The sequence below is a fragment of the Salvelinus sp. IW2-2015 genome, linkage group LG6.1 (assembly GCF_002910315.2).
Source record: "Salvelinus sp. IW2-2015 linkage group LG6.1, ASM291031v2, whole genome shotgun sequence".
Taxonomy (NCBI): domain Eukaryota; kingdom Metazoa; phylum Chordata; class Actinopteri; order Salmoniformes; family Salmonidae; genus Salvelinus; species Salvelinus sp. IW2-2015.
Window position 1 is genome coordinate 12,851,554 of NC_036845.1, and position 14,148 is coordinate 12,865,701.

Below are 14,148 nucleotides of genomic sequence, written 5' to 3' on the forward strand. Positions count from 1 at the left end.
CGCCAGTCACAAAACAATGGGTGCTGAATCTTTCTGAATTTTTGGTATTTGGTATTTTATTAGGATCCCATTAGCTGTTGCAAAAGCAGCAGCTACTCTTCCTGGGGTCCACACCAAACATGAAACATAAATACAGAATGACATAATACATCAAAGAACAAGAACAGCTCAGGACAGAACTACATTTTTAAATGAAAAGGCACACAGCCTACATATCAATGCATACACACAAACTATCTAGGTCAAATCTCTGTTCCTTCTGAGATAAACATTAATACCAAAACGAAGCGTACCTGTTTGATTTGTAAACGGTTGAAATATGAGAGGTATTTATTTATTATTGTGTATTGTGACTCAACTCAACACATTTTAGAGGTTGGGATGTCTAGTAATAACAGCGTTTTTTTCTCAGAGTGGTGTCACTCGGAAGTTCACATTCACATTTTTCTACAAAACAGATGCTGAGTCATTATTAGTTTATATATTAGTAATTGAACAATTAATAGGACAGCAATTATAGTAAGATTAAATTCAAAGGTTGATTTTGGCACTCAAACTGAGTGTGGCTTTAGACTGTGCTAAAGAAGAATTGACGTCAAAGTGCATCTCGTCATAATTACTGTTCTGAATTTGATATTTTCGTGAGTGCGTGAGGAAATAGCCCCCTGGATGCTGATCTGAGTTCAGTTTTGCATTTCCCCTTAATGAGCCCAATGGTTAAGGTTAGGATTGGGGGCTGATCCTAGATCAGCAGGTTAGTACAGAGCTGTAACCCGTGTTCTCTGTCCTACTGCCCCCTGCAGACCGATGAGGAGCTGGAGTTGGTGAGTGAGGTGAATAGAAACTCCTCCTAGACTTGACTGTGGTTGCTGTGTCAACACTGTGGTCTCACAGGCATGAGTGTCATACTGATATACTGTCATACTGGTATATTAGTAAATCATTAGTATACAGTACTTACAGTGTAGTATCGAATAGGAGCACAGTACAATGTACAGTACCAGTCAAAAGTTTGGACACACCTACTCATTCCAGGGTTTTTCTTTATTTTTACTATTTTCTATATTGTAGAATAATAGTGAAGACATCAAAACTATGAAATAACACAYATGGAATCATGTGGTAACCAAAAAGTGTCAAATAGCCCTCACACAGCCTAGAGGTGTGTTGGGTCATTGTCCTGTTGTAAAACAAATKATGGTCCCACTAAGCGCAAACCAGATGGGATGGCGTCCGGCTGCAGAATGCTGTGGTAGCCATGATGGTTAAGTGTGCCTTGAATTCTAAATAAATCGTGTCACCGTGTCACCAGCAAAGCACCCCCACACCAKCACACCTCCACCTCCATGCTTAACGGTGGGAACCAYACATGCGGAGATCATCCGTTCACTTACTCTTGTGTATCACAAAGACACGGCGGTTGGAACCAAAAATCTCAAATTTGGACTCATCAGACCAAAGGACAGATTTCCACCAGTCTAATGTCCATTGCTCGTGTTTATTGGCCCAAATAAGTATCTTCTTCTTATTGGTGTCCTTTAGTAGTGATTTCTTTGCAGCAATTCGACCATGAAGGCCTGATTCACACAGTCTCCTCTGAACAGTTGATGTTGAGATGTCTGTTACTTGAACTATGAAGCATTTATTTGGGCTACAATCTGAGGTGCAGTTAACTGTACTGAACGTATCCTCTGCAGCAGAGAACTCTGGGTCTTCCATTCCTGTGGCAGMCAGTTTCATCATAGCGCTTGATGGTTTATGCGACTGCATTTTCCAGATTAACTGACCTTCATGTCTTAAAGTAATGATGGACTGTCTTTTCTCTTTGCTTATTTGATCTGTTCTTGACATAATATGGACTTGGTTTTTTACCAATTAGGGCTATCTTCTGTATACCACCCCTACCTTGTCGCAACACAACTGATTGGCTCAAACGCATTAAGAAGGAAAGAAATTCCACAAATTAACTTTTAACAAGGCACACTTGTTAATTGAAATGCATTCCAGACTACCTCATGAAGCTGGTTGAGAGAATGAAGTTGGTTGATAAAATGCCAAGATTTTGCAACGCTGTCATCAAGGCAAAGGGTGGCTACTTTGAAGAATCTCAAATATAAAATATATTTTGATATGTGTGTTATTTCATAGTTTTGATGTCTTCACTATTATTCTACAATGTAGAAAATAGAAAAAAATAAAGAAACCCTGGAGTAGGTGTGTCCAAACTTTTGACTGGTACTGTATGTTATAGAATAGTGTGTAGCCATGTATACATACTATGTGTGGTAAATCCAAAATGGAGCAAAAGCTCTCTCTGTGAATGCATTGTATGTATCTTAGCACGTGCATGGGTCAACTCCATGTGTGTGTAATCCATGTCGGGTTGGGCAGGAGGAGGTCATTGTGTGTAGTCTACAGTATTCTCTGGAGTGTGTGTATCCATTGACTAGGACAAACTGTTACAAGGTGACACCAATGGCACAATGACCTCCACCCCTGGAGCGTCTGAGCCCCGACTCACACATAAACACAATCACTTTATTGCTCACTCTGGTTGTTCTGCCCGATGCATGCCTCTCATTCAATCCGCATGACTCTCCATTGAGTGGAACTCTTCCTAACACCTCTACCAACTCTTCTTTCACGTGGCCGTGAATGTTGGTGTTTCCGTGTCATAAAGAAGTCAAGAACCGTACAGGCCAGGATGTTCCCACCTTTGTTTGTATTTGATACTGTTAGTGAATGTCATGGTACTGCGTGGGCACAACATTTTTGGTTTAAAATAAGTCTTTACTTCCTGATGTTCAAGAGTCTTTCCTGTGTCCTCTGTCTTCCCAGAATGCTCAGCGGTTAGGTGGTTCTCAAGGGAACCTGTCCACGCCAGTGGTTTCCGTGGCGACGCCCAGTCTCCTAGCCCCCTTCTCCGCCATGCAGACGACCTACAACACTGGTGAGTAAAAGAGGACAAGGGTACTCTCTGCTCACGGGCAATTGGGCACACACTGTATGTCTGTAGTGTGTCTTATTAAAGCAAGTGTATTAGGACCCGTGGATGATAGAAACACAAGGGTGAATACTTTTGATTAGTTTATTCAGTTATTCTCTTTTTGTCAGTCTGCTCTATAATTGCCCTAATTGGCAGAGGCAGAAAGGAGCACAATTTACCACTATAAGTGAATCCTATGCATATTCACTTTGATCAATGTGTGAGTATTTCTCTCCCTTTCTCTCTATCTCTCTCTCCCCCTCCCTCCCCTTCCCCCTATCTCAGAGTACCAGCTGACAAGTGCAGATCTCACAGCGCTCCAGACATTCACGCCATCAGGGCTGCTGCCTAGCAACATGTCCACCTGGCAACAGCAACCAGCAGTGTCTCAGCAGCAGCAACAGCAGCAACAACAACAACAGCAGCAACAACAACAACAACAACAGATTAGCTTGGCGTCACTCAGTAACTTGGTGTGAGTACACTTCACCGGTCACTCTATTGTATGAGTGTAGCTAGTTACATAAGTGTGGCTAGCTGCACCCTAAACCAGTGGTATTCAAAGTTGGGGTCGCGACCCCTTGTGGGCTCATGGGGGAACTGTAGTGGGTTTCCCCCCCCCCCCCAAATAATGTAAATAATAATAATACAATTAAAAGTACATATTATTGTGTGGAACAATATACAAAAAAACTAWTATTGAGTAAATATATTTATTGGTTTCTTCTCATTTTGATGAGATGAAAATGCAATTCATTGAAGGTTGTGTCATTAGATTTTAACATTGTGTCGCTAGATTTAAGGTGGGATGGGGGAAATTCTTGGGTTAMAAATGAGGTCCCCAGAAATTCTAGCTGAAATAATTGGGTCCCCACTGCCCTAAACCGATATCTGCGTTTAGGGCAGTGAGATTCAGAGAATTAACCCAAACCCTTTCCCAAAACTATGTGACCAATCTAGTAGTAACTCCTCTCCTATGCCATCCCTCTGTACCTACCTGTTCTATAGCCCATAAACACACATGCACTTACTGTATGCACACAATTTCATCAGCAATTCTGACTCACCAAAGCCGTGCATCAATGGCATTTGACATGAAATGAAGGATTTTTCCTCGAGAGCAGATTAGCGTGGTTTCTAGCTACAATAAAGACCCAAAYTGTGAACACCTCCGACCGTCACTGGTATCCACTAGCTATGGTATAGTATGCATCAGAGGAGGCTGGTGGGAGGAGCTATAGGAGGACAGACTCATTGTAATGGCTAGAATGGAATATATGGAACGATATCCAACATATCAAACATATGGAAACTCCATTCCATTGATTCCATTCTATACATTACAATGAGCCCGTACTCCTATAGCTCCTCCCACCAGCCTCCTCTGGTATGCATGTACCTCCACTTTGAGTTTGAGTATGTCTGAGAGGCTGACCTAAATAACTCCCTCTCCCTTAACATCTCCCCACGTGGATCCAAGATAACTAGGTTTAGGTGTGCATTGACCACCTGCTGAAGGCTAATGCTAGCTAGTGATCCTCATTAGCCATCAGCTTTGTCTCGTTACTTGTTAGAGCTAAATGCAGGTTTCTATGAYCGTGGCGGCTAGGTTAGCCGCGGGGTAGCTGTATGTAACCGCCTGTTTGTTCTCCCCCTCTTGTCCACAGCATGTGGGGCGCAGAGAAACAGAACGGGGAGATGGCTAACTGCATCTCCAATTTCGCTGCTAACCTGAGGTGAACGAATTAGCATCTAGCGCTACATGTGTGGTTATCGTCATGCTTTTCCTGCTCTGTCCGTATAAATTAAGTTTGGTACGGCTCTCAGGTTGGGTTCAATTCTTAAGAACATATATTGAAGGTATAACAGTTAGATTCATGTAACCTACACTGTACATTAAATGTTAGCCCTTTTTCCTCCAATTTCGTGGTATCCAATTGGGTAGTCTACAGTCTTGTGCCCGCGCGCAACTCCCGTACGGACTCGGAGAAGAGAGAAGAAGGTTGAGAACCTATGCGTCCTACGACGAACACGACCCCGCCAAGCCGCACTGCTCTGTTGACAACGAACTGCTCGCTTATAACGCGAAGCCAGCCGCCCAATGTGTCGCCAGGAAACACCATACAACCTGGTGACCGTGTCCAGCGTGCACGCGTCAGCAGCACAGAGTCGCTAGAGTGCGATCGGCAACAAGGACATCCCGGCCAATCAACCCTTTAAATCTTGTTTCTGGAGGCTTGAGTGTTGGAACCAAAGAGGAATATGGCGGGAATATGGCAGCCGCCCGCGCTGTGTGCTGTCAGTCTCACAGGACAGCATTGACTCACACACACACACAAACACACACAAGATGAGTAATGTAGTCCCTCCTTTTTTGTCTTAAGCACAGGTCTATTATCTCTATTATCACCTGGATGGCCTGACAGTATAAATCAATATAGTCAAGATTCACCCATCCAGACTTCATATAGATCAGTGCTTAAAACTGCTGCTTCAAAGTAAGGCCACTTGAACAAACCGTTTCTCATTTGCCCTGAAGAGCACGTTCCTCCCCACGCATTTGTTCTCTCACACAACGCGTTTGATTACATTAGGCTATTACGTACCAGTCCACTGTTTTTGTTATTTTATTCCCGTTGCACGGTAGCCGCGCAGCGTGAGCAGACACTTCCAATCAAGGTGATTGACGTGTTTGCACTGCGAGCCTCGTGTTCCCTGTCAGCCTGCTACTCGCCGTGGGGAAGCGAAGGAGGAAATGATTTCTTGCTGGGTTTTTCTCCCCTTCCTTCTTTGCACTGAGTGGCCAAGTCATTCCCAGAGCCTCAGTAAAGACCTCCACTGCAACTGGTGTGCTAGTCAAACAGCCACGACTAATCTAAATGTTTAATGCTGTCAAGGTGTGTCCCTTTGCCTTCCGCTGTTGACTTAGTTTACTGTATTATTGAATAGTTTCCACAAACGTCAATTGCTGCCTCAATCTTGCAGGAGTGTGGTTGGTCATCTAGTTTGAAGAACCCAGCTGATGCTTCAGGAGACGATAAAGGGTCTTGATGTGTGCAAAGTTTAAGGGGTTTTGGGAGAGAATGGTCCGGTTTAGGACATGCAGTCTGTCGTTGTCAGATCAGATCGTTCATCGTTCCTTAGCATAAGACATGTATTCTTGCATTTGGAGAAAATGGTGCACACACACAAACTCGCTGACCTCTGTCAAGTCTACAGGTGCATCATTGCCATTACCTTAGCTATCGTCTCACTAGTAACTCAACTCTCTTCCCTTCCCTTAATATCTCCCTCTCTCTCCCTCTCTCTGTCTCACTCTCTTCTCTCTCTCTGTTTGGGCTGTTGTCTAGTCTTCTCTGGTGTGTCTCTCTCTATCTCTCTTTCTGACGTCTCTCCCCTGCTGTCTCTCCCTCCTCCCTCCGCTCTCTCTCTCCCTTCGCTCCTCTCTTCCTCTCTCTCTCTCTCGTCTGTCTGTCTGTCGTTGTTCTGTCTGGTCCTGTCTGTCTGTCTGTCTGTCTGTCTGGTCTGTCTGTCTGTGCTGGTCTTGTCTGTCTGTTCTGTCTGCTGATGGATCTGTGTGTCTGTGTGTCTGTCTGTCCCTGTCTCCAGCTGTTTTGTTCAGGGAAAGGCTTACCTTTATGTCTCTACCTTACGCATGTTTTACAATGTACACAGTAACGAATAGTTGTTTATGTACACACTGCTGATTTGTGTGCTGTGCACATAATATCCTATTTAGTTCAGAGAAAGTTCCTTTATCCTCAAGGAATAGTTTGTTTGCACAGACAACCGGATAGGGAATCATTGTGTCAACACATCCACTACATTACAGGAAAGGGAAAAATAATAGAATCGATAAAATCACATTTATTTAGGGACTCGATTGATGTCTTGGTCAATACATTCAAAATGATAGGTCTATAATTACATTTTATTTAGTAAATGAATACCCAATGTTTGACTAATTTTGAATGTAAAATGATTTAGCCAAGTTGTTGGGCTGTCTGTTATGTACATCAATGGAGAGCAGGTTTCTGAATTACCCTCCCTGTGTTAGTTTCTCAAACTTTCTTTTTTACCCTCCTTTTACAGCATGGCCTCTCAATCAAACTTGCTATTTGGCAGGGAAGAGGGTCTCTGCTGGTACTGTATATCTCCTCAGTCAGAGGAGGCTGGTGGGAGGAGCTATAGGAGGATGGGCTCATTGTAATGGCTRGAATGGAATAAATGGAACTGCRTCTAACATGTGGTTTCCAAATGTTTGTATTTGATACTGTTCCATTAATTCCATTCCAGACATTACAATGAGCACATCTTCCCATAGCTCCTCCCATCAGCCTCTTCTATCTTCAGTGTATAACTAGCCACACAGCATGGCACTGTTTCCCAAAYCTGGTCTTTGAGGACCCCCATGCATGCTGGTTTTCATTTAAAACCAGATCCAATAATTATTCGACAGAGGCTCCATATGGAGCTGCTGGTAATAGTCATCCATGAAACTCACTATCAACTCATTTTAAGCAAATTTATTGAGAGATTGGTTTAATGTGAAAACTGTGCACACAATGGTCCTTCTGGACTAGGTTTTGGGAAACGGCGCTATACTATACTGTATTGTAACCGTGTGCTTCTGACTACGCTAGCTGTGTTAGCGCCCTGAGCTAGCCTGAAGAGCGAGCCATCACTGTCACCGGCCTGCTGACTCTGCCCGTTTTGTTCTCCATAGCAACAAGACCCTTGTGGCACTATAATCCATCTACCTGTACAAGTCCATAATGCCGGGCTTACACTTGATAAAGTGGCACATAGAGGCAGAGTAACACATTCAAGGGTTTAGGGAGTGAGTGTGCACATGAGCGAGAGTATGTGTGTGTGTTGTAGGGTAAAGAATCACGTTCTTGCATCTTWTATTGTACAAWTGTGATAATATAAAATAATATGAATGGGTCATTGTGCCCTATAAGTACACTATCTTAAAGGCCCAGTGCAGTCAAAAACTTGATTTCCCTGTGTTTTATGTACAGTGAGCAAAAAAAGTATTGGGACAGTGATTTTTTTGTTTGTTGTTTTGRCTCTTTACTCCACCACTTTGGATTTGAAATGATACAGTGACAAAATGCAGACTGTCAGTCTTAATTTGAGGGCATATCTGGTAAACTGTTTAGAAATTACAGCACTTTTTGTACATAGTCCCCACATTTTAAGGGGACCAAAGGTATTGGTACAAATTMACTTATGTGTATTAAAGAAGTCAAAGTATTTGGTCCCATATTCCTAGCATGCAATGATTACATYATTGTTTCGGTTGTGTTTCACATTATTTTGTGACCAATCATTTGAGTCACTTTTATTGTAAATAAGAATAGAATATGTTTCTAAACACTTCTACATTAATGGGGATGCTACCATGATTATGGTTAATCCTGAATGAATCGTGAATAATGATCACTGAGAAAGTTAAAGACACACAAATATCATACCCCCCAAGAATGCTAACCTCCTCTGTTATTGTAATGGTGAGAGGTTAGCATGTCTTGAGGATATGATATTAGTAACTTTCTCACTCATCATTATTCACGATTCATTCAGGACTATCCGTAATCATGKTAGCMTTCACATGAATGTCGGAGTGTTTAGAAATATATTMTATTCTTATTTGTCCCAGTACTTTTGGTCCCCTAAAATGGGGGGACAAGAAGTGCTGTAATKTCTAAACAGTTCACCCGAAATGGATGAAAATACCCTCAAATTAAAGCTTGACAGTTTAGCCTCATGGTATCATTTCAAATCCWAAGTGCTGGAGTACAGAGCCAAAACAACACAAAATGAGTCACTGTCCCAATACTTTTGGAGCTCACTGAATATTTCCACACTGAGCTTGGAATAATACTGTGAAAATTATGATATGCCCTTTTAGTGTAAGAGCTGTGAAAATACTTTTGGGGRAAAATGGCAGCCTGTTTTTGTGGGATGGAGTTTTGGCCTGCCTGGTGTCGTCAAATGAGTGAATAGACCAATAAAAGAGTTCCAAACCTCTCTGCCAATAACAGCTARTTTTCAGTTTCCCCCTCCACACTCATGAGAAATTTCTCTTTGCTAAGAAGCTATTTTTGTTTCTTTTTGACTATTTTAATTGAAAACAATCACAGGAAGGTACTTAATTGTTAGCCAGAAATGATTTGATATTGAGATAAAAAAACGGCTGCGTTGGTCCTTTTTAAGGGTGACCTGATTGAAGTGATTGTTTTGCTTTTCCAATCGAGGGGGGTGGTGTGGGAGAGAGAATTTRCAGATGGGAGTTGTTGGAGGGGTGTGTAGTTGGGGGTGTCTGGGTACAATTGCATGAGTTACTAAATGCAAAAGATAAAAGTGACTGTGGACACATGGCACAAGGCATGGTCTTTCGGAATCCAGAGTCAGTCTGCATGGCTTGTGGACCGTGCGCTTCCGTGTGGCCTTTTCATCCAGTCTGTTTGCGTATCTGTTCATGTGTCTAACCTCAGTCCATCAACCTATAGTCTCTTGTAAAAGCTACGTCATGACACTTTGTTCCCTAAAACATTAGCAGTGAAACATTACCTGTYGTTAGCAATTAGCCAAACATGAGCTGTCAGGCCAGGGTGTGTATGAACAGTAGGGTGGAACACAGAGCACTGCACATAGAAAGGAAGACCTACGCAGTTCATAGAAGGGACACTTATCTACCACTCCCATAAACAATTATATTCTTTCTCTCTGCAAGGTTCTGTTTGTTTTTCCGCTACTCAATTTGCTGACACATTTGTTTTCTAGGATCCCCCCCCCTCCACCTAGTGTGTGGAGGTGTTGACTCTATGTTCCATCAGCGCTTACTGCACTGTGTGCTGTTGAGCAGGTCCCTGTCTGGGCTCCTGTGTTAAAAGTGATGTTCATGGTGATGTTGATATGTGTGTTYGTAAGGAGTGTTGCAGTTACCCTGGCTGACCAGYAGATGTCAGCACATGTCTCACCATTTCTCTTTCTTTTCTCGGTCCCTCCAGGCCAGTTGGCCACTTACCTCAGGGCACCATGCTGACAATTAACACCAACCCCAACATCAGCATCAAGTCGGAGCCCGTGTCGCCCAACCGCGACCGCAGCACCCCGTGCTCCACAGCCGGGGGTGGCGGAGGAGGGGGCCTAGTGACCATCACAGGGGCCCCTATGTCAGGCCAGTACCCAGGGGCCCTGCGCCTGGAGCCGTCCACCCTGCTGGGCCGCTCGCCCGTTGGCAGCCTGAGCAGCAACGGCAGCTCCTACGAGGGGGACCGGGACGATGGGGCCCAGGGGCGGGCCCAGGACTTCCACCACCAGGGAGGGGCCTCCTCGGCCATGGGGATCCTGAGGCCCTCGTCCACGCAGGAGCAGCAGGAGCAGGAGGGGGCCAATGTGAAGAGAATGAGACTGGACACTTGGGTCACATAGATGTGTAGAACAAGGGACTGAGGGGAGAGATGCCCCCCTCTCTCTCTCACCCCCCCACCCCACACCTATTTACCGTATGTACAGTAAATGCTGACCTCCACACATGCCTCCACCACACACAAACACACACACATGCACCGGACACACCCATTTGCGCATGCTCTTACACTCTTGCACACACTCTTTCTCTCACAAATGTATGCGTTGACACACAAGCTGCATACTGTTTTACCCTATATTGTACTACACACACACACACACACACACATACACACACATTCTCACACAAGCACCCTCTATAGGGGCAGAGTAACCGAACCAGGGATTACATGTCAACATAGTGTGTTGGACAAGATTAGGATTGGAATGAATGAGTTCTCTTTTGTTCAAGCTGGCTCTGTCTCCTTTTCGTTTTGAAGGGAGAGAGAGCGGCTAGAAAACTGACTGACTATTGACTGACTATTGGCTTTGCTGGGTTTTCTGTTTACCCTCTACATCACATAATACACATCTGGTATCCTCCTGTCTTTTATCCACAGTAGGTCTCTAGTCCAGCTGCAGTGCTCTGTTGAGAAACAGTACGAGAACCAAAATGAATCCACTTCTTTGTATCTGCCCAGTGGCACTGTTATATCCAGCTTTTGGTGTTTTTGTAAAGAGTATGAGATTGGTGAATGAGATTTAAACTGTTTTCTTGGAATATTACGTCCTCTCTCTGTCTGACTTGTCCATCAGCCATCTTTACATTTCTATAAACATTTCTAATTTAGATTTGAGAACCCAAAATTCACCAAGTCAAACTTACTAGCTATCCATTTGATAAGACAGGATTCACTGTTCTAAAGTGGACGATCCTTGTTTTGTTTAGTTTTAGCCAGGTATTTAATCAGAACCATGCAAATAGCTGTTTAATCTGAAACATCGATACCTTATCTAGGTCAAATACTGTTTTATCAGGGATGGGCTGCACTAGCTCTATGACACATGCTACAGATACCTACATATCAACTTCAGATGCTACGCTACRTGTGTGTTCCTGTTTTTGATATTTATTTCAAATGCTCTTTTTGTGTAAAGTTTTTTTGTTACTACCGTCTTGACTTTTTGATTTTCCCCACGCTCAAATTCATCCTCACTCACACACGAAAAGTATTTTTGTTAAACAATGCCAGTGTTTCAGAAGGCTCTGAATAAGAGATGTAAACTGGGAGAAAAAGCAAAGAACTGTGTATATAAGCAATTTGTTCTGTTTCCTTCTGTATGGCTTTTGTATAGCAGGGATATTGTTTTTTGTGGGTAAACATATAGACCATATATACATATATATATATATATATAACAGCAGCGATAGTAGATTTTGAGAGTAAGTGATGAACTGCATACGATGCAGAGAAAACAATAGACGACAGGGATTGTATATAGAAATATATGTTCACATATGTTCAGCAGGATATCCCTAAAAGCCAATGTGTTGATTCTCAGTGGATCTGTCTTTCTATTTGTGTGTACATAAGTGTACTACATTGCAAAGCCAAGTGAGGGTGCTAGAGGGACAGAATGGGAAGTAGCAGTGGATTGGACTGTTTGAGTGAGCAGTGGTTAGTACTCTGACGGAGCGCACTTTAACCCCTTCCAAGCCCCCAAAATGCCTCTCTTTAAAAGCCAGGTGTCCTCCAGAATGGGACAGTCATGTCTGCATGTCCTCAGGCACATCAAACTCATCCAACACACACATACAAACACATTCACACACATTAGCCAGACAAGTATCCCTTGTGCTTTATATTAGACGAGAGTTCCTCCCTGGCCACATTAATTAATTACAGCATTTCACTCGCTCCCTACCAGTGACTTAAAAGACAAGTCCATTTCACTCTCATTTGACCTCCACCACTATCAATTTTCTGCCAAAACGGCTCATTGCTTCACACACTCAAACACCATACTCACATATACTCTGCACTCCAGAACAGGTTCAAATGACCTCCCATTGGCTCTTTATTGTTTTATATCGTTGTAGTTGTTGCCGTAGGGATTGTGCAGCCTGACTCGTCAGGAGTCTAGACGATCGTCTAGAGGCGGATGGCAGAGAGAGAGAGAGAGAGAGAGATCACGACTGCCGGCATGTTCGCACACCCTTGGACTGTAAGACTGTTGTGTCCTAAGCTTTGAACAAAACATTGACCCTGATGTTCGTTTTTTTTCATAAAAATGGTAGCTATGTCTTGAATAGTGCCACACGCCATGAAGCAATGTTTCATAACTAGACTAAATGGTGACTAGTGGAAGCAGACTATGGGGAGATGGTTGGTTAGTACTCTGGACGTTGGCCAATTGAGGTGTTGCATAAAGCCCTGACATTATCTCAGAACAACACTAAGGGTCAGTGTAATCACAAATGAAAAGACAATCGTCATGACAATAGTTAACCTGCGCCCCCATATTCCCCATGTATAATGAATGATGTTTAGAGAATCTCACTTTCCAGTGTTAATTTGTGCTGGTGACAGTTCTATTGTCTGTTTTTATTATAATTGTTCTATGATAATTGCTATYATTACTGTTAATATTATCATTATTGTAACCATCGATGGTAATTGTAATGATGATATAGAAAAGACAATTTTATTTTTTGCGGTTTTGTGTAGGTTAGGAATCTTGTTTTATTTGAATTTTATTTTATTATATATAAATATTATATAAATATATTTTTGTTTTGTTTTCATTTTTYRTTTTGTTTTTTCTTCAAAGGGTGTACAAATATTGCACGATTTATGACATAAAACAAAACGGCTGTAGTAATATTAGTACATGTGAGATCATGGAAGGTGGTAAACAAGTTWAATATAATGACCAGTTCAATGCTGCAATTTTTAGTCAAATGTATAAAACTTAGTCTACACATAGTAAAGTGGGGACAAGACACATTTAATTTATTTCTGACCAGACACAAAGATGTCAATGCATGGGCATAACACAAAAAAAAGAATGAATCATGTTATAGGAAATAAATATGAAATGTAATATCAATAAGAATATACATCACACAGAAATAAAATAGAAATTGAAGAAAAAAGTTAATAAATTATAGTTAATATATTGTGTTCGGCTAGTCTGATTTTTTTTGTTGTTTTTGGAGAATGATATACAATTTGTGTATATTTTCATAAATAAAGTATGCACTGATATGTTATTACAAATTCTATACTGCTTTTACAAAAAAGGTGTTTGTTATTGTACCAAAGTATCCATTTGTCCCTTCTTACCCTCCCCTTTTTGCGTATGTTTTATCGTATTTTATATATTAAATAGACAAGTTGACCTACAAAGAGGTTTTGGTTTGTTATTATTATGATTTACATTAGAATGTGGATTTGTGTTAACTATCAAAACATTTGATCATTTATCAATACAAACTTGTTTTCTGAAAAGAGTTTTCTGAAATGTGATGTATCAGCTATGTTTGGTAAGTGACATAAAATATGGGACTGTTGAGAGAGTTGCTCATTAATTGCCAGAGATATGTGAAGTGGAGTGATCTATTTTTACTATATGATGTCACCACATGTGCTGGTAATGCTTTGGGCATCAATATCACGTGTTCAGATCTACTGAATTATTTTACAGCCCATAAACCTAAGCCAAATATGTTTTGGTTTTTCTTTAGTTTTCAAAAATGGAAAAGTTTCTAGAAATAATTTACTATATCAAATCACATT

At 41.9% G+C, this 14,148-nt stretch overlaps 1 pseudogene; it reads left to right on the forward strand.

Moving 5' to 3' along the window:
• The window catches only part of LOC111965109 (myocyte-specific enhancer factor 2D homolog), a 63,122-nt pseudogene extending 49,200 nt beyond the window's left edge, over positions 1-13,922 (forward strand).
• Positions 13,923-14,148: the final 226 nt, after the last annotated feature.